Source organism: Felis catus, chromosome D2 (assembly GCF_018350175.1).
Source record: "Felis catus isolate Fca126 chromosome D2, F.catus_Fca126_mat1.0, whole genome shotgun sequence".
NCBI classification, from domain to species: Eukaryota; Metazoa; Chordata; class Mammalia; order Carnivora; family Felidae; genus Felis; species Felis catus.
Genome location: NC_058378.1, coordinates 61,369,801 through 61,397,483, shown reverse-complemented (window position 1 = coordinate 61,397,483; position 27,683 = coordinate 61,369,801). Strand labels below are relative to the sequence as shown.

At 40.0% G+C, this 27,683-nt stretch overlaps 1 protein-coding gene and 1 pseudogene across 4 annotated transcripts in view; one reads left to right on the top strand and one right to left on the bottom strand.

Moving 5' to 3' along the window:
• The window catches only part of NT5C2 (5'-nucleotidase, cytosolic II), a 149,949-nt gene that overhangs the window by 32,923 nt on the left and 89,343 nt on the right, over positions 1-27,683 (top strand). The window contains exon 1 of one of the 4 annotated variants that reach the window (XM_023240878.2): positions 11,868-12,097. The exons of 1 other annotated variant lie outside the window; for it this stretch is intronic. The gene's annotated coding sequence lies outside the window, so the exon portion shown is untranslated. Of the gene's footprint in view, positions 1-11,867; positions 12,098-15,481; positions 15,552-27,683 lie in introns of those variants that run through there. 2 more of the 4 variants (XM_045040627.1, XM_023240877.2) reach the window with 2 other exon arrangements.
• On the bottom strand, positions 8,350-9,887 carry LOC101085664 (annotated as a pseudogene).

Here is a 27,683-nt window from a genome sequence, read left to right as displayed (position 1 = left end):
TGATTTGTATTTCCCTGATGAGGAGCGACGTTGAGCATCTTTTCATGTGCCTGTTGGCCATCCGGATGTCTTCTTTAGAGAAGTGTCTATTCATGTTTTCTGCCCATTTCTTCACTGGATTATTTGTTTTTTGGGTGTGGAGTTTGGTGAGCTCTTTATAGATTTTGGATACTAGCCCTTTGTCCGATAAGTCATTTGCAAATATCTTTTCCCATTCTGTTGGTTGCCTTTTAGTTTTGTTGGTTGTTTCCTTTGCTGTGCAGAAGCTTTTTATCTTCATAAGGTCCTGGTAGTTCATTTTTGCTTTTAATTCCCTTGCCTTTGGGGATGTGTCAAGTAAGAAATTGCTACGACTGAGGTCAGAGAGGTTTTTTCCTGCTTTCTCCTGCTTTTTGATGGTTTCCTGTCTCACATTCAGGTCCTTTATCCATTTTGAGTTTATTTTTGTGAATGGTGTGAGAAAGTGGTCTGGTTTCAATCTGCTGCATGTTGCTGTCCAGTTCTCCCAGCACCATTTGTTAAAGACACTGTCTTTTTTCCATTGGATATTCTTTCCTGCTTTGTCAGAGATTAGTTGCCCATACGTTTCTTATTGTGGTTTTGATTTGCATTTCCCCAATGATTTGCTTAACATCTTTTCATGTACTTGTAAGTCATTTCTTCATCTTCTTTGGAAAGATGTCTATTCAAGTCCTTTGCCCATTTTTGAATCAGGTTGTTTGTTTTTTGTTGTCGAGTGTTAGCACTTCTTTATATATTCTGGATAGTAATGCTTTATCAGGTATATGATTTGCAAATATTTTCTCCTGTTCCATGGGTTGCCTTTTTACTCTGTTAATAGTGTACCTCAATGCACAAATATTTTTTATTGTTTTTTTATTTTAATTCCAGTTGTTATATTAGTTTCAGTTGTACACTATAGGGATTCAACAATTCTAGACATTACTCGGTGCTTGTCATGATAAGTGTATTCTTTAACCCCCATCACCAATTTCACCCATTCCCCCACCCAGCTTCCTTCTGGTAACCATCAATTTGTCTATGGTTAAGAGTCTGTTTCTTGTTTTGTCTCTCTCTCTCTCTCTCTCTCTTTTTCGTTGCTTGTTTGTTTTGTTTCTTAAATTCCATATATGAGAGAAATCATGTGCTATTTATCTTTCTCTGACTGGCTTATTTTACTTAGCATTATGCTGTCTAGCTCCATCCATGTCATTGCAAATGGCAAACTTTCATTCTTTGTTATGGCTGAATGATATTCTATTGTGTACATATACCATATCTTCTTTATACATTCATTAGTCAATGGACACTTGGGCTGTTTCCATAATTTGACTATTGTAAATAATGCTGCTATAAACATAGAGGTGCATGTATCCCTTTGAATGAGTGTTTTTGTATTCTTTGGGTAAATATCTAGTAGTGCAATTTCTGGATCATAGTGTAGTTTTATTTTTAACTTTTTGAGGAAACACCATATTGTTTTTTCCACACTGACTGAACAGGTTTGCATTGCAACCAGCAGCACATGAGAGATCCTTTTTTTCCCACATCCTCACCAGCACTTGTTGCTTCTTGTGTTTTTGATTTTAGCCGTTCTGACAGGTGTGAGGTGATAGTTCATTGTAGTTTTGATTTGCATTTCCTTGATGATGAGTGATGTTCAGCATCTTTTCATGTGTCTGTTGGCTATCTGTATGTCTTCTTTGGAGAAATGTCTGCTCATGTCTTCTGCCCATTTTTTAAAAAATGTTTATTTTTGAAAGAGAGAGAGCATGAGCAGGGGAGAAGCAGAAGGAGGCGGACAGAGGATCTGAAGCAGGCTCTGTGCTGACAGCAGAGAGCCCGATGCGGGGCTCACTCACAGACTGAACCGTGGAATCATGACCTGAGTGCCCCCCATTGTTTACTTTCACTATCACACTTATCAAACTGGTTTAATTTTTGGCTGACCTGTTTCCTGTCTCTCCAGGTAGACTATAATGTGTGTGTGTGTGTGTGTGTGTGTGTGTGTGTGTGTGTGTGTGTGTATTTAAATTTTTATTTTTAGAGAAAGAGAGCAGGAGAGAGAGGCAGAGGCAGAGAGAGAAAGAGAATCTTAAGCAGGCTCCATACTTAGTGCAGAGCCCCATGCAGGGCTCTATCCCATGACCCTGTGATCATGACCTGAACCAAAACCAAGAGTCAGATGCTCAACTGATGCTCAACTGGAGGGAACCCTTCTCCAGATAGACTGTAAATTCCTTAATGGCATTGGCCCTATCCCTATCTTGTCAACTGCATGCTGCTCAAATTTGGTTAAACTGTTGAATGGGGATCTCTACCACTTTAGTTGCTTTGACCTTGAGTGAACTAAAACCTTTGGGCCTCAGTTTTCTGAGGTTTCTCAGGTTTCTAAGATTATTGTGATGATTAATTGAGATTATGTTTATAAAGTGCAGGTTGCTTACCAGTAAATGCTCAACAAAAATTAGCTGTTATTATCATCAACTTATTGAATTGATATTTCAAATTCTAACCAGTTGTATGACTTTGCACAAAACTCATAAACTCCCAGGACCTATTTTTACTTCATTAAAATGAGGTGTTTGACCTGGATTATCTATGACAGTGGTTCTCAAACTAGGCTGCACATTGCAATCATCTGGGGAGCTTTAAAAATACTGATGTCTAGGTCCCTCCCCCCAAGATTCTGATTTAATTGGTGTGAGATACAATCTGGCATGGATATTTTTTAAAAGCTCCCCTGGTGATTCTAATGTTCAGCCAGCATTGAGAACCACTGATCTAAAGTTTCTTCCAGATATAACACACTAGAAAGTTGAGCTGCCAAGATTCCTTGGAGGCAGGAGAATGGAATGTCTCCCAGCATTCTCCTGCTATCACCCTTTGTTAGTTTAGCAGGAAGTATTATTGGACAGGCTCACTTAGCTGGAACTCCAAGAGTGTTTGTGGGTTCCTGAGTGTTTAATACTTAGGAGCTCAACTCCCTCCATCTGGAGAGACTTTGGAGACCAAGGCTCTGAGAAGGAGAAAAAAAAAATCAGCTCTTCCTTACCACACTGCTCTAAACCAAGGCCTAGAAGTCTCCCCTGGAGTGTTGTGCTATGGAGTCCTAGTCAGGCTAAAGAAGAGGGTGGAGGAAAGGATCGTTGGTATTAAGTTAGTAGGGAAACTTGAGGCCCTGACTAGAAGGGGGTAGGGGCTGAGAGTTAACAAATACTTATTTCTTTACAGTGCTTTAACACCATATTCATATTCATACCCATTATTTGTTTGATTCCCATAGCAACCTTGAGGAATGCAGAGCAGGTATTATTGCCTCCATTTTGTAGAGGAGTAGAACAGGTCTCTGAATGGTTAAGGGCCTCACCAAAATTACACAGTAGATTAGCAGCAGAATCAGCATGACAGTCCCTGAACCCTGACTCTCCTTCCTGGACTCTCTTACTGTGTCTAGGAAGAAAACCTGCATACTCACTGTGAGATAGAAGAAAATACATGTTGTTCCCTTTTCCTGATTCCTGGTACAGAGCTCCAGAAACCCTTGTAATCCCTGGGTGATAGGACTGTCTTTTGTTCTAATGAGGTGACTCTCATAGAGTCATAAATGGCTCCTGGATGAGGGCTGATCACTGGAAAGACCAATCCATGATTAGAAGCTTAGAATTTTCAGCCCTTCCCTTCATTCTCTTACAAAGGGCAAGGAGCTAAAAATAGAATTGGTCAATCATGCCTACATGATTAAGCCTCCATAAAAATCCCCACAGTGTGGGGTTCAGAGAATCTCCAGGTTGGTGAATACAACACATCAATATACTGGGAGACAACTCCATGGAAATAAAAGCTCCTGTGTGTGGGAACCTCCCCAAACCTCTTCATCCAGCTGTTCATCTGTACCCTTTATCATGTCATTTAATAAACTAATAAACACAAGTAGGTGTTTGTTCTGGGAGTGGCTCTTTTTTTTTTAAGATTTTATTTTATTTTATTTTATTTCATTTTATTTGTTTTTTAAAGATTTTATTTTTGCAGGGCACTTGGGTGTCTCAGTTGGTTAAGCATCTGACTCTTGGTTTTGGCTCAGGTCATGATCTCACAGTTTGTGGGTTCGAGCCCTGTGTCAGGCTCTGAGCTGACAATGTGGAGCCTGGTTGGGATCCTCTTTCTCCCTCTCTCTACCCCTTCCCTGCTTGTGCTCTCTCTCTCTCTTTCTCAAAAGAAATAAATAAACTTAGAAAAATTTTTATTTTTGGGGGTGCCTGAGTGGTTCAGTGGGTTGAGCACTGACTATTGATTTCAGCTCTGGTCATGATCCTATGGTTTGTGAGTTTGAGCCCCACGTCTGGCTCTAGGCTGATAGTGAAGAACCTGCTTCGGATTCTCTCCCCCTCTCTCTGCACCTCCCCCACCACACACACACCAAATGAATAAATAAACTTGAAAAAAAAAAGATTTTATTTTTAAGTAATCTCTACACCCAACTTAGGGCTCAAACCCACAACCCTGAGATCAAGAGTTGCAGGCTCCAATGACTGAGGTAACCAGGCACCCCTGTGAGTGGCTCTTTTAACAAATAATTGAATCCAAGGGGGAAGAGGTCATGAGAACCTTTGATCTGTAGCTAAGTCAGACAGAAGTTATAGTAAGCTGGGCACCTATTACTTGTGACTGGCATTCAAAGTGGGGAGCCGTCTCATGAGACTGAGCCCTTACCCTGTGGGATCTGGACACTCTCAAGGCAAAGTGTCAGAATTGAGTTAAATTGTTGATACTCAGTTGTTACAGAGAATTGCTCACACATCTGGTTTCAGAAGCCTCGTGTGTGTGGTAGTGGTATGAGAGTAAAGGGGACGCAGAACTGGGAGGGACTTTCTAAAACACTTGGGTAGCTCAGAGGCCTTCCTGACTCCTTGGAATTAGAGCCAAGGTTCTAAATGGCCCAATTTGTGCTACAGGGAACAACTAAAATAACCCCTTCCAGTTGTGGCCCATCTACTCTGAGCATAGCAGTGTTCTCCAGGATTATTAGCAAACAACTTCAGTTTTATAAAGTTGGGGTGTTCAGGACTAGCTTTAAGGTATATTTAGTTACAGTGTCCAGTATGTTCAAGAACACTCAGAAGGGCTGTGTAGAGCAGTGTTAACCAAATGCTGGGTCTTAGACAAGAGTTGGCTTTTGGCTGCTGGTTCAAGATTAAACAACAAAGGAACAGAAAAGGGTATTGATTTTTTACTAAGCTCAGTTTACTTTAAGTCCATGCCTTTTGGGGTGCCTGGGTGGCTCAGTCAGTTAAGCATACAACTCTTGATCTCAGTTCAGGTCATGATCTCATGGTTAATAAGATCAAGCCTCAAGTCAGGCTCTGTGCTGACAGCATGGAGCCTGCTTGGGATTCTCTTTCCTCCGTCTCTCTCTCTGCCCTTCCCCAGCTCATTTTCTCTTTCTCACTCTTTCAAAATAAGCAAATAAACTTAAAATAAAAAGAATACCTGCCTTTTTAAAAAAAAATTTACATCCAAGTTAGTTAGCATATAGTGCAACAATGATTTCAGGAGTAGATTCCTTAATGCCGCTTACCCATTTAGCCCATCCGCCCTCCCACAACCCCTCCAGCAACCCTGTTTGTTCTCTATATTTAAGAGTCTCCTATGTTTCGTCCCCTTCCCTGTTTTTATATTATTTTTTTCCCTTCCCTTATGTTCATCTGTTTTATATCTTAAATTCCTCATATGAGTGAAGTCATATGGTATTTGTCTTTGTGACTGACTAATTTCCCTTAGCATAATACCATCTGAGTTCTATCCACGTAGTTGCAAATGGCAAGATTTCATCCTATTTGATTGCCGAGCAATACTCCATTGTATAGATATACCACATCTTCTTTATCCGTTCATCCATCAATGGACAGTTGAAGAAGCCCTGCCTTTTATTCTGAGATTACGTTTTTCCTATTTCCTACTTTTTTGGTGTTAAAATTGCCTTTCATGAAATAGTAATGATAGTAGATGGCAGTTTATTTTAATGTCCCGAATGGCATAATCCAAAGATGACCACCCTATGGGAACCCCCAAAATTGCTTTTGAAATATTACTGAGTGAAGGAATCCAGGATCTGGTAACCACTTACCATTTCAGAGGGCCATGTGACCCCAATTCCTCAGAGGTGTGGGAGGCTGCAGAAAGAGCCTCACCTCGACAGTAGTGGTAAAACATCAAACAGTAGAAGACTTAAAATGCCAGGATTTGGGCTTTGCCATTCATAAATTCATACAGAAAGAAAAGTACCATTGCTACTTATTTATTTATATAGTGCTTACTGGATGCCTGGCCCTGTCTCAAATGCTGTACAAATATGATCTCATTTAATCCTCATCAAGCCTATGAGGTAGACACTATTATTATCTCCACCTCCATTTTGAAGAGGAGAAAACTAAGACATGAGAGTATGAAGAAACCTGTCCAGGGTCACAGCTAGTTAGCTGCAGAGCCAGAAGTTGAAGCCAGAGTGTCTGGCTCGGGAATCCATTTTCTTAATCCCTACACCATGCTGCCTAGTTAGAAGCAATTTAAGACTTTTGTGGCTTGTAATGATCTATTTTTAGCCTCTGATTCCATAGACAGAAGCTGCCTGTGGACTAAGCTGCCTGGTCTGTATTGAGCTGCTGTCAGTGATCTCTTTTGAGGCCTTTCCACAACACCACTGGAAGAATCAGAATGGGCAAATGTCCTTTTACAGAGCACAAGACAACAGCGGCAAAGTCAATGAACTTTGGATAAGATCAGTAAGACCTTGTAGCTTGGAACCTGAGTCCATGCAAAGGCCTTCTGAGAGGTCCTCCAGAGCCTGGACTGGTAGTTTTCAAACACATTAAAAAAAAAAATTTAACGTTTATTCATTTTTGAGAGACAGAGACAGAGCTCGAGTGGGGGAGGGGCAGAGAGAGAGAGAGATAGAGAATCCCAAGTAAGCTCCTTGCTGTCAGCACAGAGCCTGACTAGGGGCTTGAACTCACAAACTGTGAGATCATGACCTGAGCTGAAATCAAGAGTCAGACACTTAACTGACTGAGCCACTCAGGTGCCCCAGAGGTGTTCCATTTTAAGTCCAACAACTTATCACTTATTTAGGTGGACATTTAGACTCCAAGGTTGGAACAGTTGGCAACATATCAGATCTATCTGGAAACAGATTGTACTAGTGTCTGGCTCAGGTTCCTGCTCCAAGAGATGCTTAGGACTTCACAAGGTAGAGCACAAGGATGAAAGAATGAGAGCTCTGGTGTGCTCCCCCCACTCCCCCCGCCCCCCGTTTTTTAAAATAATTTAATCAAGACACAACCTCGTAGAAGGCATTAAAATAAAATCCACTCACAATCCTACCACACATTCATTTAGTTATTAATTAACTTATCTAAAAAAATATATGGAATCCCCAATCCCCACTGTACCACCACCTACCTGGGCTAGGTAGGCGTTGTATCCCATCTCAGTGGACAAGATGGATACTGTCCATGCCCTCCTGGAGCTTACAGCCTAATGAGCAGGCAGATATTAAAGACATATTCACACAAAAACTTCTTTAATTGTGATTGTGGGAAGGGAAGGGAACTGGAGAGATGGGGAAGTAAAGGACAGCATGAAAGAAAATACCAGGGTAAAGAGAGTGGTAAGACCTCTCCAAGTAACATTTGAGCTAACACCTAAAAGATGAATAGGGTTCAAAAGGTGAAAAGAGCTTTTCATGCAGAGGAAACAGTATAAGCAAGGACATGTGGACCAGGAACTGAAAAGTGGCCATATGGAAGGAGCCCAGTGGACACGGAGGAAATGGTCCTATATAAATATGTGTTCAATTCCTTTAAAATTTTTTTGGGGTTGCCTGGATGGCTCGTCGGTTAGGCATCCAACTCTTGCTTTTGGCTCAAGATCTTGTGGTTGGGGGGTTCCAGCCTGCATGGGCCTCTGTGCTGGTGGTGTGGAGCCTGCTTGGGATTCTGTCTCCCTCTTGCTCTGCCCCTCCCCTGCTTGCTCTCTATCTCTCTCTCAAAATAAATTAAAAAATAAATTAAAAAAAATTTTTTTTAATTTTCACTGTGGTAACATATATATAACAGAATTTGCCATTTTAAACTTTTAAAACATTTAAAAATGACGCCTGGGTGGCTCAGTTGGTTAAGCGTCCTGACTCTTGATTTTGGCTCAGGTCATGATTTCAAGGTTCCTGAGATGCAGCCCCACATCAGGCTCTGTACTGACATAGTGGAGCCTTCTTGGGATTCTCTTTCTCCCTCTCTCTCTTTCCCTACTCTGCTTGTGCTCACTCTCTCTCAAAAGAAATAAATAAACATTTAAACATTTTAATGGCATTAGGTACATTTATAGTGTTGTGCAACCATCAGCACTGCCTTTTCTTCTTCCTTCCTTCCTTTCGACAGGGAAAATAACTTTATTTTCATCAGGAGTGTGGGCAGATGTCTAGTCTCAGAACTTCTGGAATTGCTTTTTGGTACCAGCGGCCTTCGTGACTTTGAACACGTTGAATCGCACAGTCTTGCTCAAGGACCTGCACTTACCCACTGTGACTATGTCATCAATTTGGACATCTTGAAGCAGGGGGACAGGTGCACAGACATGTTCTTGTGGGTTTCTCAAAGTGGTTGTACTTTGATATGTAGTGGAGGTAGTCTTGGAAGATGACAGTGGTCCTCTGTGTCTTCATCTTGGTCACCATGCCAAACAGAACCTGCCCTCTGATGGAGACATTACTGATAAAGAGGCTTTTGTTCATGATCTAGGTGCCCTCACTGGTCTCCTTGGGCATCCTGAAGCCCAGACCAGTGTTTTTGTAGTATTGAGGGAGCATCTCCTTGCCAGTTTCTCCAAGCAGAACCCTTTTGTTATTTTGAAAGATGATTGGCTGCTTTTGGTAGGCACACTCTGTCTGAATGTCTGCCGTCTTCCTGACTGCCTGAAAAAGGTACCACTGTCTATTTGCAAAACTCTTTTTTTCCATGATCCAAATGGAAACTCTGTCCCCATTAAGTAATAACTCCCCTGCCAGCCCCCAGTAATCTCTAATCTACTTTCTGTCTGTATGAATTTGCCTGTTCTAGATATTTCGCAAAAGTGAAATCACATAGTATTTGTCCTTTTGTGTTTGGCTTATTTTACTTGGCATAATGTTTTCAAGGTTCATCCAGGTTGTAGCAGGTACCAGAACTTCATTCATTCTTATGGCTGAATAACATTCCTTTGTATGTATGTACCACATTTTGTTTATTCATTCATGTATTAATGGACTCTTGGGTTGCTTCCACTTTTTAGCTACTGTAAATTATGCTACTATGAACATCAGTATAAAGGTGTCTGTTTGAGTCCCTATTTTCAATCTTTTTGGATATATACCCAGAAGTGGAATTGTTGGATTGTAAGGTAATTCTATGTTTAACTTTCTGAGGAACCACCAAGCTGTTTTCCATAGAGGCTGTACCATTTTACATTTCTACTAGAAATGCAAGAGTGTTCTAGTTTCTGTACATCCTTGTCAACACTTGTTATGTTGCTTTTTTTCCCTTTTAACTTTAGCTATCCTCATAGGTATGAAGTAGTACATCTATGTATTTGATTCTGACTCTTCTGTCTCTTCTGGAATCCATCTCTCCTGAAACTCTGAAGCTCTTAGGCATCTGGAATATAATGGCCTGCCTTTATGTTTTACCCAAGTGTCTAATTACCTAAATAGATGTTCAGCAACTCTGGGGTAAAGTGTGGATAGGGGATCTCCAGTATTTACCACCTGGTAGATGTTCAGTAAATGAAATGATTGTCATAGAACTTGCAGATCTTGTCTTTCTCAATAATAAAAAGAAAATTATTTCTTTTTTTTAGAAATAGTTTTATTTATTTATTTATTTATTTATTTATTTATTTATTTATTTGAGAGAGAGAAAGAGAGAGAGGGAGAATGAGCATAAGTGGGGGAGGGGCAGAGGGAGAGAGGAACAGAGGATCCGAAGCAGGCTGGGTGCTGACAGCAGCAAGCCCCATGCGGGGCTCAAACTCATGAACTGAGAGATCATGACTTGAGCCGAAGTCCAACGCTCAACCAACTGAACCACCCAGGTGCCCCTAAATGAAATAATTTTCATAAATGCCTGAGACGATTGGTTGATTACATTCCATTCATTTAAACTGCAGAGCTGATCCGTGCAACTCCTCCACTTTATGGCCTCAATTACTCTCCAACACACTTAGGGTAAGATAATCATTTATCTGGTCTACGGTGCCCTGCAAGGTCTGATCCTGCCTCTTTCCAGGTCCTTTTTTTTTTTTTTTTTTTTTTTTTTTTTGCCACTTTCTCCTTTTCTCTCTTCCTTTTCTCTCTAGGCTTCAGATCATTTTATACATACACAGGTTCATCCCTACTTTCAGGACTTTGTATCTACTGGTCCCTCTTTCAGGAATCCTCACTCCTCCAAGCAAGCCCCTCTCTCTTTTTAGTTGAAGTCCTACTCATCCTTCAGGTCTCAGGTGAGATGTTATTTCCTTAGGGAAAGTTTCCTTCCTGACCCTCTCCCTACCCCAAAACCTAGCCCCTATTTTGTTTTCCCTCATCGCATCTTTTACTTTTCCTGCATATCACTTCCCTAAAATTGTGATAAAATAATTATTCATTTAAAGCTCATCTTTCCAAGCAGTCAGAAACCTCCTGCAGAAACCCACGTCTCTATTGATCAGTATTAGGCACAGAGTAGAAGCTCACTGCGTGTTTTTGAATAAATGTAGGTCCTTCTAAGTCTTACATGGATGTCCCATCTCTCAAATTGGACTAGAAATAGACATTTCTAGCTAGACTAAACATTTTATGGTTGTCTGCTTCCATAATGCCTGTACTGGCACTTATCATGGTAAGTGCTGATCCTATGCTATTAGATAAAGAAGGATGAAAAACAGAGGAGACAAATGAGGTGGCTGATTGGATCTAAGATTGAACACTTCCTGGGACAAAGAGTTTTGGGCAGCAGGAGGTTGTTTCTAGGCCCCAGGCCAGGGTGTTAAGCAATGTTTGCATTTCTCTGAGAGTTTCTACCAAGGAGCAGAAAACTGATGAGTAACCTGTGAATGCTGCTTACGTTCTGGTTGACTCAGACTTTTATGGTATTCTGGGGAAAATAGTATTAATCAGAGGGGTGGGACAGCCATGTGGGTGCTGGGCAGGAAGTTTGGTGAGAGGCCATCCAAGGCCACAGTAGAATGGCCTCTCTTTTTAAGCACTCACTGCCCAGGCCCTTCAGCCCATGCCAAGTTAGAGATCACAAGCAAGCCACTTAAGGCTCCTTTGCTTCCTCAGGCTCCCCACTCTTCTGTTAGAAGGTTCAGTTCTTTCATACTTGGTATGGCTTGTCTTACTCCAGAAGGAGTCATATGGCCAAATGCCCTGTCCTTTTCCTTTCTTCTGCAATTAAAAAAAATAATAATTTCTGGTTACAAAAACAATACATGAATACACTTATCTTCAGAAACAGTAAAACTAAACTCCCCTTGAACTTTACCCCCAATCTTGGCGCCTTACCCCATCTTTAGAGATAGAGATAGCTTTTTTTTTAAAAGAGAATTTTTTTTTAAGTTTATTTATTTATTTTGAGACACACACACACACACACACACACACACACACACACACACAAGTCGGGGAAGAGCAGAATCCTAAGAGGGAGAGAATCCCAAGCAGGCTCTGTGCTGTCAGCACAGAACCCAATGTGGGGCTCTACCTCATGAACTGTGAGATCATGACCTAAACGGAACTCAAGAGTCTGATGCTTAACTGACAGCCACCCAGGCACCCCTAGAGATAACTTCTGATGAGTTTGGCATGTAGCCTTATAACCTGTTTTAAAAATCTTTTTACAAATTTAATGTGTGATTGTCTTAGTTTGGGGTGCTATAATAGTATACCAGTCACTTAGTAGCCTATAAAATTCCTCACAGTTCTAGAGGCTGGGAAGTCCAAGAGCAAGGCACCAGCAGATTTGGTGAAGGCTTGTTTCCTGGTTCAGAGACAGCTGTCTTCTTACTTTGTCCTTACAGAGCAGAGAAGGTAGGAAGTTTTCTGGGGTCTCTTTTATAAGGGCACTCATTCCATTTATGAGGACTCTGCCCTCATGACCTAATTACCTTTCAATGGCCCCACCTTTACACACCATCACATTAGGCATTAGGTTTCATCATCTGAATTTAGAAGGGGATACAAACATTGTCTATAGCAGTGTTGATAAGAGATAATGGTATTCATGTCTATTTTAACATTTTATTTTGAAAATAATTTTAGTTTACAGGAGAGTTGCAAAGTGTTTTAACATTTTATTTTGAAATAATTTTAGATATACAGAAGAGTTGCAAAGATCTTAACAGAAAGTTCCAGTATACCTTCACTCAGCCTCTCCTAATGTTAACAGGTTCCATAACTCTGGTTTAATGGTCAAAACTAAGAAATTAACACTGGTACAATATACTATTAAATTATAAACTTTGTTAAAACTTTACCAGTTTTTCCACTAATGTGTTTTTATGGTTCCAGGATCCAACATTGCATTTAGTTTTCTCTTTAGCTTCCTCCAACCTGTGACAGTTCTCAGTCTTTCCTTGACTTCCATGACCCTAACACTTTTTTTTTAAAGGCTTCCATTTTTTTTAAGTTCATTTATTTATTTACTTTTAAGTAATCTCTGCACCCAACATGGGGCTCGAACTCTTGACCCCGAGATTAAGAGTTACCTGAGCCAACCAGGCACCCCAACCTTAATCCTTTTGAATAGTCCAGGTCAGGTATTTTGTAGAATATCCCTTGATTTGGGTTTGTCTGATGATTTTTCATAATTAGACTGAAGTTATCTATTTTGAGGAAGATTTTTTAAAAATATCAATATAATATACATATTATATATCATGCTGCAACTTGCTGCTTACATTCAGCTATATGATTTTGAGATAAATCTATATTAACATATAGATCAAGGTCACTTCTTTTAAATCCTCTATAGAATTCCATTATGAGCATTCTACATTTTATTTAGCCACTCCCCTAATGATGGGCATTAAGGCTGATTCCACATTTTCTTTCTTTAAATTTAATTTTTAAAAAATTTTAAAAGTTTATTTAACTCTAAATATTTTTTATTGTTTTAAAGTTTATTTAACCTTATTTATTTAACTTTAAATATTTTTTATTTTTTAAGTTTATTTAACTTTTTTCTGTTAGCACAGAGCCTGATGTAGGGCTGGATCTCATGAACAGTAAAATCATGACCTGAGCTGAAATCAAAAGTTGGACGCTCAACTGACTGAGCCACCCCAGCACCCTCACATTTTCTTTTTTAACAATACCATAGTAATTATCCTTATACACACCTCCATATTACATACAGTTAGATAAGTAGAAGTGGTATTGCTGAGACATGGATTTAATAGATGTTGTTCAGTTGCCCTCTAAAGTGGAGGTGCCAATTTATATTCTTTTGATATTATGAAGATTGAAAATTGTTGCCAATCTCAGTTTTAATTTCCATTTCCTTGGTTACCAGTGAGATAGTATTTTTTTGTGTGTTTGTTAGCAATTTGTATTTTCTGTGAACTGCCTATTTATATTATTTGCCCATTTTTCTAGTAGATTTTTCTTCTTATTGATTTGTTAAGAATCCTTTGTATGTTCCAGATACAAATCCTTTGTTTTATATATTACAAATTTTTTCTTAGTCAGTTATGTCTTAAGTTTGTTTCCCAATTTTTAAAGTTATTACATGTCTCTGATTTTTAAAATTACTTGTTCTGATTTTTTTTGGAAACACAGTTCTCGATTATAAAAGTAGTATAAACAATGTAGAAAACCTGGGAAATTTATGGAAAAGTATAAAGAAGAAAAGAAACCACCCTGAGTAACATACTTATATATTTCCTTCTGGTTTGTGTGTGTTTGTGTGTGTGCACTTTTTCTTGCTGTTGGATTTTATATACATATATATATGTGTGTGTGTGTGTGTATGCATATATACGTATATATATACATATACACACACACACACACACATATATATATGCATGCATTTTATTTGCTCAGTGGGATGGTCTTTAGACAGAAACCCTGATCTTTTTCCAAAAACACTTGGTTTAAAGATGGTATTAGATGAACTTCCAACTCCTATTCCTTTTTCTCACATAATCCTGAAAAATCTAGTAGGTGAGAGGGCCAAGGCCTGTCCTCAGCTGACCTGAATTGAAGTTGGCTCAAAAACCACCAGAGAGGTAAAAAAAAAATGCTCCAGCAGAGCAGAGCAGTTATTTAAAAGTTTTGACGGTTTTAGTTGATGGCAAGCGCAATGAGTCAATAGTGCGGAAGCCAAGAACTTCACTGTGTGAATTGGAAGGCAGTAAGTCCTATAAGGAGGAAGTTAGGGGACTGCTTTGCTCTGATGGTACTACAAACATTTGATTCCGTTTTGGGTGATATACTCTACAGGAGCCACATTCAAACCTACTAGGTTCATGAGAATGAGGACAAAGACCTTCCCTCCCCCAGTAAAGGGAGATACTGGTCCAGAACAAAAGAAGACCTTGGGCAGAAATCTTCAAGTATCTGAAAAGTAGAAGTCAAAGAGAGATTAGACCGGTTTGTTCTCTGAGGCTCCCAAGGGATAGGACTTGGGCCAGAAAGTAGAGGCTTCAGAAACACTTTATTACCGTTGTCAGCGCTGCTGAGGAATGCATTGCTCTGGAAATACTGGGCTTTCTGTCACTTGGGGTCTTCTTTAGAATTGGTGGTGGGTCAATACAAACATTTATTGAGTGCTGTGTGCCAGGACTGTGCTAAGCACCTTCCCTCTACTATTTCATCCTGTAACACCTGTACGTACTATTGTTATCTGTTCCCGTATTATAGATGAGGGAACTAGGTAGTGAGGTCAGGTAATTTGCCCAAGGTCACACAATTTGTAAGCGGTGGAACTGGAATTCCAGCCTGTTCTGACAAACTCCAAAGCTAGTGCTTTTAATTGTCAATGGGATTCAAGGGTGCTATGGGGGTCTGGACCAGAGTGGCTTTGAGGTCCATTCGACCAGAAGATTCTGTGACTGGGAAAAAGGGTACGCCATCCCTCTAAGGAAAAGCGTTGGAGCGTTGGCCAAGGCTAGGTAGCCCCGGGCCTTGCTGAGGGGCGGGGCACAAGGCCAAGGGATGCAGACCTAAAAGACCTGTAAGGATTGTCAACACGCGTTACCCCACAGCTCGGCAACAACTGATGTTCTGTTGTTTGTGGATCTAGCAAACCTGAGCGCTAGAGCCCGAGGCGCGCGCGCCAGCATCGCGGCTCCTCTCTGCCGGAGCAGCTAGGGAGCGTCGTGGCGACCGGGTTATGCGGCGGAGCTGGGGAAAGAACAGCGCGCCGGTCCCTGGCAGGGCGCGAGCTGGGGGCGGTGCCAGGGCGGCGGGGGCGGGGAAGGCGCGCGCCTAGGCGGCTGCGGCAGTTGCGCGCTGGGATTGCTGCCGTGCGGCGGGGCCGGTGAGTGCGGCTGGACCCGCGGGAGGGCGGGGAGGGAGCGGGCGAGCGAGCCAGCAAGCACGCGAGGGAGGGTGCGTGTCCGAGCGCGCGACTTGGGACCGGGGACCGGGGGCCAGCGCCTGCCCCTGCCCCACCCGGGCCGCTGCGCCCCTCCCAGCGCTCGCCTGCGTGTCTGAGGGCTCGGCGCCCGCGTCCCCGCACGGCGTTCCCACCCCCCCGCAGCTCGCCCCTGCCTCAGATTGGCCCCTACCTCCGCGTCGCGGCGACGCCCCCAGCCTCACGTCACGCCCGCGCCATTGTTTCCATGCCTTCGGCTCGTCGGGACTCGCCTTACCCTCGGAGCGCGGCCCTTCGTCTCCTCAGAGCCAGCCTCGTCGTGTCACGTCCTGTTCCCCCGCTTTCCTCACGCTGGTGGCAGCCCCCACCCCGCCTCAGGCGGATACCTCTTTACTCAGTTCTGCTTCTTTTTCCGGCCGACGCCGGCTTTCGCCGTCCTCGCCAGAGGCCAGCGTTTCCGCCCTCTTGATGGGCCTCAACCCCTGCGCTTTCGGGGTGGACCCCAGGGAGCTAGCGGACAGCTGTGGAAGGAGGCGAGGTTGACAGCGTTTTAGCAAGACCCGCCGGAAATTGCCAGCTTGATAGCCCACATGCCAGTTCTGTCCTTGCAGTGCTTCTTGGAAAGCTCACCGCGAATCGCAAACCGCCGCAAAAACCATGCTCGTTCTTTCCAAAGGGCTCCCAAGTCCGGGGTCAGCTGTCCGGTGGCGGTCCGTTCCTTTCCTTTTCTGGGGATCCCTGAAGCTGGTGATAGTCGAGAGGGGAGATATGCACATCAGAGGCCTGAACCATTAGTCGTTAAGCATAACGTTTGGGGGGTTTGACGTCAGTAGGCCTCAGCTTTTAAAAGCAGTCGGTAGAGCTTGGTGTCAGATATGGTTTTTTCCAGTGCGGTCGGCCCCGTTAGGTTTGAGGGATGTATTGCAAAGTACAGTGCTCTGCAGTGACTAGTCACTTTATAGGGTTGTTTGTGTCCGGATGCAGAGAGGTTCTTGGTTGAACTCTACTTGTTTCATAATGGCTGGACACTGTTCATTTTGCCTCTTCAGAGAGCAGGTGCAATTTCTGCTAACTAACTTGAAGGGAGGAATGTTGAAACAGTACCATTTACCATGGAAACTTAATGTGATTTAGGTCTTCTTGAAATTTACTAGGACATTTTTCTTTCCTAATTTAAGTTTTTTAAAGTAGGCTCCACGCCCAAAGTGGGGTTTGTACTCAAAACCCTGAGATCAAGAGTCACTTGCTCTCCCACTGAGCCAGCTAGGCTCCCCTACTGAGACACTTTTAAGCAATGGTTAGAATTTATCTAGATGAAGACGTCCAGGCCTGTAGAGGTTAAGTTCCAAAGGACACAGCTAGTCAGTAATTAAAATGAGAACTCCATAGGCCAATGCTAGCACACACAGACCTTATTTCTGAAATTCATTTCTTTTGCAATATAAGCCACTACAATTTCGGCTCTTATAGGTTGCTGCATTTACTGTCATCAACCTAGAATTTAGTAATCAGTCTGTAAAATGAGAAGGCTGAAGGAGATGTTCTGCAGGGTTTTGGTCAGTTCCACGATTTGATTCCATGTATGAAAATTTGTAATTAGCTACAAGTTTCCAAAAGTTTGTAATTGTGGGGAGATTTATGTAGAGAGGTGTTATGTATCTGCAAGCCTTACTACTGACATCAGGTGTATCTTCCTAAAGGAAACCAGTTGACAGTGGGATGTTAGGAGGAGGGATGTTCATTCATCTGTCTCTCTAGGCTGTTTCTGCTGTTTCATGGGGGAAAGAAAGCACTCATAACATGTTTGTTTTAATACATCTTTTCATTGCTCTTAACAAAAAGCTTAATTCCGTGAAATACTGAGGAACAAAAAACAAACCCCAACCTTTTCATACTATTTATGACTGTGTTCTTTTCCAGTTCCTCATCTAAGCATTGTTTTTATGTAGTTTATTATTTTTTTAGTTTTTTAACGTTTTACTTATTTTTGAGAGACAGAGACAGAGTGTGAGCAGGGGAGGGGAAGAGAGAAAGGGAGACACGGAATCCGAAGCAGGTTCCAGGCTCTGAGCTGTCAGCAGAGAGCCTGACTTGGTGCTCAAACTCACCAGCCATGAGATGATGACCTGAGCTGAAGTCCGGTGCTTAACTGGCTGAGCCACCCAGGCGCCCCCTGTTTTTATGTAGTTTAAATTACTATGTACGTATTTTTTTAAAGCTTATTTATTTTGAGAGAGACAGAGACCCCGAGAATGGGGGAGGGGTAGACAGAGAGAGGGAGAGAAAGAATCCCAAGGAGGCTCTACACTGCCAGTGCAGAGCCTGATACAGGGCTTGAACCCATGAAACTGAGATCATGATCTGAGCTGAAACCAAGAGTCAGTTGCTTAACTGAGTGAGCCACCCACACGTCCCTGTACATACTGCTTTTAATTTTGCATTTACCCATATTTCTGAGATGGCCGTGTATCTGAAGAATTCACCTACTTTTCATTTGTAGAGGCTCTATAACATGCTTTTATAGCAAGTAGTCAACACTGCCCGGCATATAGTCTCTCAGTAAATTTTTGTTGAAGGAATGTAGTATTTTGAACCACTTAACATCTATGAAAACAAAATGTTAAATATCACAGGGCATATGTGAAGTGACATTTGAGCAATAAAGGCAGTCAGTGCTTTGAGCCAGTAAACAGCATCACATGTGTTTTAGGGCCTAGTTTTTGGAGTCTGGGTTTGAGACCTGGCTTGCAACTTACCATCTCTGCAACCTTGGAAAACAGCCTCACTCAGTTTCTCTCACCACCAAAAAGGAGAAAATAGAACAAATTTCACAGGGTTGTGTGGGTTAAATGGGATAATTCCATTGAAGCAATACTAGCATACATTAAATTCTCTATAAATGTTAGCTGTTACTGTTTATTGTTGAAAGTGGGAAGATTACTGCATGTTTGTGGGATCAGGGAATAGATAAAGATGGTGACACAAGAGTAAGAAGATGCAAAAGTGGATGTAGTGAGGGTTTAATGAATAGGTTGCTCTCACTAAAACAAAGTGGTAGAGTAATAGTATGAGATAAGGCTGGAGAGAGAATTTCTGGTAAGCTGTTTTATAAGATATGCTACATGGGTTTCTTGCAATAGAGCAGAATTAATGAAATAAGCTAACCTTTTTTAATGAGTGGTTGGTGTTCGCTTTGTTTTTTAGGTTCAGACCAAAACAAGTTCTTTGCTTTAAGGAAGTTGATTACAGATTGTTACAGATTGCCAAATTCCTTGTCATTTGAAACAGCATATCTTATATATGACTTTTGAAATTTGGTTGCGTTTTGTGATTGGTTACCAGAGCTTATGGTGGCTGTCCTTCATTTGTTCCTTCCTTTCTTCCTCTTTCCTTCTTTTTTCTTTTTTAAAGTTTATTTATTTATTTTGAGAGAGAGACACACAGCATGTGAATGGGTGAGGGGCAGAGAGAGAGGGAGAGAGCGAATATCAAGCAGGCTCTATACTGCCAGTGCAGAGCCTGACGTGGGGCTAGAACCCACGACTGTGATATCATGACCTGAGCTGAAGTCAAGAGTCGGATGCTTAACTCACTGAGCTACCCACGTGCCCCCTCCTTCTTTCTCTCTTAAATGGAAAACAACTTATTAGCATGCCCCCCCCCCCAAAAAAAAACCCAGTAAAAATGGCAAAATTGCCAGCAGAGCAGAAAAACTGCCCTCTTTTTGGGTAGAGCACAGAACCAGAAGGTTTAAATTGACTTGGAGAGCGCTGAATTATTTGTTCCTACCTTTTGTGTGTATCTTGATTGGGAAGCAATATCAAGAGTGTAAGATGGAAAAGCCTGCTATGTCAGGATCTGCTTGGAAAGAGAAACTGAAGTCTGAGGCCTGAAACTTAATGGATAAAACAAACAAAAACAAAAATATACGGTTTGTTGGGAATTAGTATGTTTCCATTTCAGACGTCCAGTGGCATATATGTTTTAAAAGCTCCTTGGTTCAGTTTAATGGGGTTTCTTTAATGTTAAAATTTGTTTTAAAATATGAAATACTTTTATATTTCAAATGTTTTTAAACATACAGAAAAGCATGTAATGATCACCTTGTAGGCCATCATATTTACTTTGTGTATTTTTCTCTCTTTTTTTAGTTTATTTATTTAGAGAGAGAGCAGGTGTGAGAGAGCACGGGAGGGACAGAGAGAGAGGGAGAGAGAATCCTAAGCAAGCTCTGAGCTGTCAGCACGGAGCCCAATGTGGGGCTTGAATTCCTGAGCCATGAGATCATGACCTGAGCCAAAACCAAGAATCTGACACCTAACTGATTGAGCCACCCAGACACCCCTGTATATTTTTTTTCTATTTTCTGATTGTGTGTTTTCTTTTTTCAATATAAATTTTTCAAAGGGATAAAACTACAGATACAGCTGAGGACTGTATGTATCCTTGTTGATCCTGTTTCCCTCTCTTGCCCTCTCTTGCCCACTTCTAAAGGTAAAGATGGTCATGAATTCAGTAATTATCATTCCCGTTATGTTTTTTTTTACTTTTACTAATATGTATATATCCATAAAAGTACATATACTCTTATGTTATACATATGATTCTGCATCATGGTTTTTTTGTTCAGCATTGTTTTTGGTATGTGTGCATGTGGATACATAAGTCTTTACTAGTTCATTTTAGTTGCCCTATAGTATTGCATTATATGAATAAACCAGTTTATGGATTTTTAGGTATTTCTGATTTTTTTTTGAAGTGAAGTTTAATTTTATTGAATAGTATATAATACAGCTTTTTAATCATAAAGTATAATGAGAATTCCACCATGAACCTGTCACCTTTGGTATTTCTTCAAGGGAATAAATCCGTAATTTCTACACAGTATCACTTTAAAACAATAAATCTCGATTCCTATTTATTTATTTATTTATTTATACATGAAATTTATTGACAAATTGGTTTCCATACAACACCCAGTGCTCATCCCAAAAGGTGCCCTCCTCAATACCCATCACCCACCCTCTTCTCCCTCCCACCCCCCATCAACCCTCAGTTTGTTCTCAGTTTTTAACAGTCTCTTATGCTTTCGATTCCTATTTAGAATAAAGCAAGAACCTAGCTATGGGACCTAAAGTTTATAGCAAAACAATAAAATATTATCTTTATTTATTTTATTTATTTTTATTAATTATTTTTTTAAATTTACATCCAAGTTAGTTAACACATAATGTAATAATGATTTCAGGAGTAGAATTTAGTGCTTCATCACTTACATGTTAACACCCAGTGTTCATTCATCCCAACAAATGTCCTCTTTAATGCCCCTTGCCCATTTAGCCATCTTCCCACCCAGAATGCCCCCCAGCAACCTCTAGTTTATTCTCTGTATTTAAGACTTTTTTGCTATTATTAATGAAGCATAAACATTCTTGGATTGTCATCTTATTTACATATGTGAGAATTCTAAGATTAGGGAAGTCTTAGGTTGTAGAGTATGAAGATCTTCAACTTGTTAGATAATGCCAAATTATTTTCCAGAATACTAAATCCAAAATCTTAGCAGATTGTGGGAGTTCCCAGTTTGCAATATCCTTACACTGATATTGTTTAGAGGTTTAAATTTTAAAACAAATAAAATTTCATTTTAATTTGCCTTTCCCTGATTATAAGTGAGATTGAGCTTCTTTACATCCATTTATTATAAGGTTTCCTCTTCTGTGAATTGCTGTTTATAGATTTCTCTTGGCTTGTTTACTTTTCCATCATTAGTTCCTAGCTCTCTTTATTTACTAATCCTTTCTCATTTGTGGTGTTGCAGATACCTTCTCAGTGTTTAATCTCTTTTCCTGTGCAGAAATTTTAAATTTTTATTCCAACTTTTTATTTGCAATAAATTACAATATAGAAAAGTGCAATAATGTTCAATGAATTTGTCTTTCATTTGGATTCACCAGTTAACATTATGCCACGTTTTTTCATTTATACATTTTTTTCCTGAACGTTTTGTTTTTTAATGTTTATTTTGAGAGAGAGAGAGCAGGGGAGGGGCAGAGAGGGAGAGAATCCAAGCAGACTCTGTCAGCGCAGAGCCCGATGTGGGGCCGGATGTGGGACCCAATGCGGGGCTTGATCTCGTGAACTGTGAGATCATGACACTTAACTAAGTGAGACAGTCAGGTGCTCCCTGAACCATTTAAAAGTAAGTCGCAGACATCATGACACTTCATTCCTCAAATGATCTACTTGAATACCCTAAAAACAAAGATGTCCTGTAAAACTACACATTTAACATGGAGGTAGCATTATTATCTAATACATGGAGGATATTAAAAATTTCACAGGAGGGGCGCCTGGGTGGCGCAGTCGGTTAAGCGTCCAACTTCAGCCAGGTCACGATCTTGCGGTCCGTGAGTTCGAGCCCCGCATCAGGCTCTGGGCTGATGGCTTGGAGCCTGGAGCCTGTTTCCGATTCTGTGTCTCCCTCTCTCTCTGCCCCTCCCCCGTTCATGCTCTGTCTCTCTCTGTCCCAAAAATAAATAAAAAAAAGTTGAAAAAAATTTAAAAAAAAATTTCACAGGAAAAAATAGTTTCAGAGCAGTTCCAATAATGACCTTTATAGTATTCTTCAACCTAATTCATTGGTGCCCGGATCTAGTCTGAGATCACGAATTAATTGCATTTAGTTGCCGTGTCCCTTTAATTATTTTTAATCCACTGCAGGTTCCCAGCTTTTTGTTTGTTTTCTAAACATTGATGTATTGGAAGAGTCCAGGCCAGTTGTTTTGTAGAACAAAGCTGTAATAAAAGTTAGGTGAATGTGTTCTCTCAGAGTATCTCCCTTCTTGTGATGACATGAGATGATAAAGTGCCCACAAGATGAGATGAAGTGAATGGCATAGGCATTGTGAAGTAACCTTAAGCTACTATTGATCTTCCGACTATAACAGAAGGAGGATCATCTGCTTCTGGAGGTTGCAGTTGACACCAGATAACTGAAACCACGGAAAGGAAAACCACTAATAGGAAAACCACTAATAAAGGGAGACCACTGTACTACATTGTGCAGAGGCTGCAAATATTAAACATCATGGGCTCTAGCATTATAAATAATTATTAAGCACTATGTGTCAGCTGGTGTTCTTAGCACCTTGCACTTATTAATGTATTGAATCCTTGTTCCAAATCTGGCCATTTTGAAGTGGAGGAAAGAAACTGAAGTGATTGTGTAATTTGCTCAGTCATAGAGCTAGTTAAATCAGTGTTGGAGGCAGATTTTGAATCCAGACATTGTGGCTCTAGAATGTACGCTCTTCATCATAAGTAGAATTCTGTGATGTTGGTGAAATTATTTAACTTCCCAATGCTGTTTTCTTCTTTGTATAATGAAGATAATAGCACCTAACTCATATGGTGGTTGTGAGAAGTCAGATGAAATATGTATAGTACTTAGAATAATACATGAAAAAATGTGAATGCTTAGTAAATGTTAGCTGTTAGGTTAGCATTATTAAAGCATTGAACTTATGTATCTCTGGATTTTTACCAAATAAGCAGACTAATCCATAAATGAATTTATAAACCAAAAAGTGAAAATACTGTGATGATTATTTCTGCCTTTCTGATTTTTATCTTTTTTTTTTTTTTTTTTTTGGTGAGAGTTAAGATTACAGCTAGAACAAAGTTGAACGATGAGCCAGGAACTCATGGGTAAAATGATTCGTTCTTTTTGAAATCAAACAATTTTTTACCTCCTTTTTAAAAGAATGTTCAAGAATTATTATTAAAGGTGCAAAGAATTGTATATTGGCTCAATGTAAAAAATGTCAGGCTTAGTTACCTTTATGTTTTTGAAAGACCTTAGTTAATTATAGCAATATTTTATTTTTTATTTTTTTTTTCTTTTTTTTTTTCAACGTTTATTTATTTTTGGGACAGAGAGAGACAGAGCATGAACGGGGGAGGGGCAGAGAGAGAGGGAGACACAGAATCGGAAACAGGCTCCAGGCTCTGAGCCATCAGCCCAGAGCCTGACGCGGGGCTCGAACTCACAGACCGCGAGATCGTGACCTGGCTGAAGTCGGACGCTTAACCGACTGCGCCACCCAGGCGCCCCAATTATAGCAATATTTTAAAGAAATAGATGGCATACTACATCTCCTCAAGCGCATTCATTTAAAATGTCTTCTTTACATGCTTTCTTTTTCTTTGTGTCAATAACCATGTTATTGTTGAAGGTCTGGTGTTACTCAAAACATTGTTAGAAGAAACTTTCATATGTTGATATAGAACAAAAATACTGTATTGTGTGTGAAATGGCTCAAGTAACAGAATTCCAGGAGTAGCAGTGGTAGAATGTTTAGGAGACCATAACAAAATTCAGGTCTCCCTTGTATATTTAGGAACTTGAGGAACATGTGAAGTAAATTTGTATTTTCCAGTTCGTTTCAGACTAGAAATTGGAGCATATTATTGCTTGAAGAAGAACAGATTGTCAAGGCAACAGGTACTGCATTTCTCACTTGACAAGATCTCTTCTCAGTTTTGTTATTTTCCATCAGAGAACAAAGAAGCTTTTGTTCCAAGGCCTGATGTCGAAATGTTAGCAAAATACTACGTTAATCAAGCCAAGAATCTTATGCGTTTCTGAACCAAAAGTAAGATTTCACAAAGACTGTTTTAGAGCGTTAAAAGGAACTTGTGCAATTCTTGCATTTTCAGGCTTACACAAGAATTAGCTTTTAAAGAGCAAAGAGCTGCCAAGTGTATAGGTCTAGGAGCTCCATTTTTTTCTGCCTGTGTGTATCAAGTCGCCGTTAAAAGAACTGGGAAACAGCAGCAAAACAAAACAAATCTCACCTTATGGTCTTCTATTTTAGAGAAAGAGACTGACTCTTACTGTCAAAATATATCATGTCTGGAAGTGTTAATGTGCAAAAAAAGAAAAAGGGTATGAGAATAGCAAATAATATGTGCGCAAGTTTGTTAGTTGCAGTTTGTTAGCTTTCACTTGGTGTGCAAACTATGAATGCTGGCCTTTTACAGGAACGTATAGTACATTTGCAGGGTAAATGATAGAACTCTGAATGAAACTAATGAAATGAAAATGAACAAAAAGCTGTTACGAAGTGTTCAGAAGATAAGAGGTAATGAAACATTTAACACAGTTTTATTTTAATACAACAGTTTTAAGGAGTCTCCCTTTTGGGGAAAATATCTCAAAATATTTTATGTGATTATTTTCTTCACATATTTTATGATTAGAAGGAGTTACAAAAATAACTTTCAAAGCTGTGGTTTGTTTGAAAGTGCTGTTCTTTGAGTTAGAGGTGACACAATTGTCGGGAGGGAAGAATTTTCTCTGCCCTTCAAAGTCCTAGCTGGACTAAGAAGTAAATTAACATGGGACAGATTAACAGGAAAAAGTCAAATTTAATAGCATACATAGGGGGACTCCACACAGACGTGGAAATTCCAGAGATGGACAACATGATGCTTATATGTGCTGAGGAGAGGGGTAGGGGCTTGAGGAGATACAAAGGGGAGAGAGAACTTGAGCAGGAAGGTGAGAGGAGATGGTTGGAAGACAAAGATTGCCTTGTTATGAAGATAAGTTTCTTAGAGGAGTTTCTATTATTAGCTCTCTTCTTGATAGAAGCAGGCAATTGAGGGACAGGTAAAGAGCTTCTGAATCTGCTAGGTTTTGTTTGCTTTTAACTGAAAATGGTGGCCCATCCTGGGGCAGCCTGCCATTGGCTCCTGTGCTATTAACTATAGATTTTATAATTTAGATTTTCATCAGTACTGTTAGATAAATTAATCTATACGTGTATCTGACTCCCCTTGTTTTCTAGGGAATACATTTGTAAGTTTGTTGGTTTGTTTGTGGTCATGTTACAGAGGGGACCCTAAGCCATACTTAATGTTAAAATTAACTGACTTACCACTATACTTTCTTGGTTTACTTGCTCATTGGTCAAGGAATAGCGTTATCAAGGGCCATGTGTAAGGTATGCCTACTTATCAAACAGATGCTGAGTGGAGACTTATCAAGGGTTTGCAGTAGGCAAGAAGCCTGTTTCTTACTGTTAGACCAGAGAGTAAAAGTGATTCTACAGATGTGCATTTTCCTTTCAGTAGAAATGGCCCACAGCAGTATTGTCAGTATTCTTCTGGTTCAACATACCTTACGGTTCATATATAACTTGTATTAATTATATAGATTGTGTATTTAAAGCTGTTAGCAAGTTGTCAGAACATAAGGAAAACAAGGTCATATGAAATATTTCGTAAGTATCCTTAGTATCATAACAAAGGAAATGTTTTTAAAAAGTCAACTGTAATAAAGTAATTTTACTACTTTACACACACTCAGGCACACATTTACACAAATACAATGTGCCTCCTTATTTAGTTCAATACCAGGCCTTACAGATGGAGGATTATCTTTAACTCTTCTTTTTCCATAAACTAGTTTAATATATGTAATATGCAGTTAAAGTTGTGTTTATGAAAATTAAAATAAATTTCAAGCTGGTGAGAAAATTTGACGAAACCATTCAAAATTATTCTTATTCTTTCCACCCAAGTTTCAGAGCGGTGTTCAGTGTTCTTAGAATGGTTGATTATAAAACTTAGAAATTTCAAGTTTTATATTTAAACACAAAATAAATTCCAGTGAAGTTTAGTAAAACCCTGAGTGTTCATACTTACTTGCTGTTATCATTACTCTGTTATCTAGATTGACCTACTTATTCTGGTGAACAATGAATGTTTGATTCGTTATATCATATATATTAAGCACTTTGCCAGATAGACTTGTGCTACATAATGTGTTTACTTGCTACTCACTTCTTTCCAAGTAAATTACTGATGTGAGCTGAAACATTTAAAATGGTTTTACTAACCAGGTTTACCCTAGTTTCAGTTACTCTTTGCTTCCTGTTTTCATTAGTTGCCTGGAGCCGTTGGGGCAGCTGTTTTTCCTTTTAGGGGGTGGGGCAGGGATAGGGGGGTGGTGACATCATTAGTGGTGAAAGGAGCGGGTATGTTGAAATATTTTTACGTGAAACAACAATATTTCAAATGCTTGAAAGTTCGTTTCAGTTGTTACTCTTCAGGGACAAGCATTTTGTAGGCTGTGTATTTTATGTTGAAACAAAGAATTTTCTAACTGTACCACTATTGTTTGAAAGGAATTATAATTTGAGCTTTTTATTCCGTATTAGTCACTACTGTACCTTACTGAATAAAACTCCTCTTAAGCTTGATACTGTAAACAAGTGACAAATGAAATATTTACCTACTTATTGGAACTGTTGTCTCTTTTGTTTTGGTTTTTTTGGCCAATTGATAAAGTATCATCATCTTTAATTTTAATATTACTAAAGAAAATAGTTAAGCATTAGATAGATTGACTCTGGATAGTGTTCAGAAGTCTGTCATATAGTGTTAAGATGTGTTAGATAAGATCATAGTAAAATTGTCATATGAGGAATTATTTGAAGATGATTATTTAAAAAATCTTACCCCTTATCTTCACATAACTGTAGACTTCATGGCAGATTTTATTCCATGTTAGTGATAATGTGATTACTTAATAATTTATGTTTACATTTTAGTTAAAGTTTTCTGTTCTCTTTGTGAGAGTCTGTAACTTGAATTTTTAAAAGAAAATACATTTTGGAGCACCTGGATGGCTCAGTCAGTTGAACGTCCCACTCTTAAATATATATTTTTTGTTTATTTTGAGAGAGAGAGAGTGCATGCAGGCAAGGGAAGAGCAGAGAGGGAGAGAGAATCCTAAGCAGGCTGTGTACTGTCAGTGTGGAGCCCAACACAGGGCTTGATCTCATGAACCATGAGATCATGATGTGAGCCAAAATCAAGAGTTGGATCCTTAAGAGACTGAGCCACCCAGGTGCCCTGCTCATCCCACTCTTGATTTTTGCTCAGGTCATGATCCCAGGGTTGTGGGATAGAACCCCACATTGGGCTCTGTGCTCAATGTGGAGCCTGCTTAAGATTCTCTTTCTCTCTCTCTCTCTGCCCCTCACCCTCAGCTCTCAAACAACA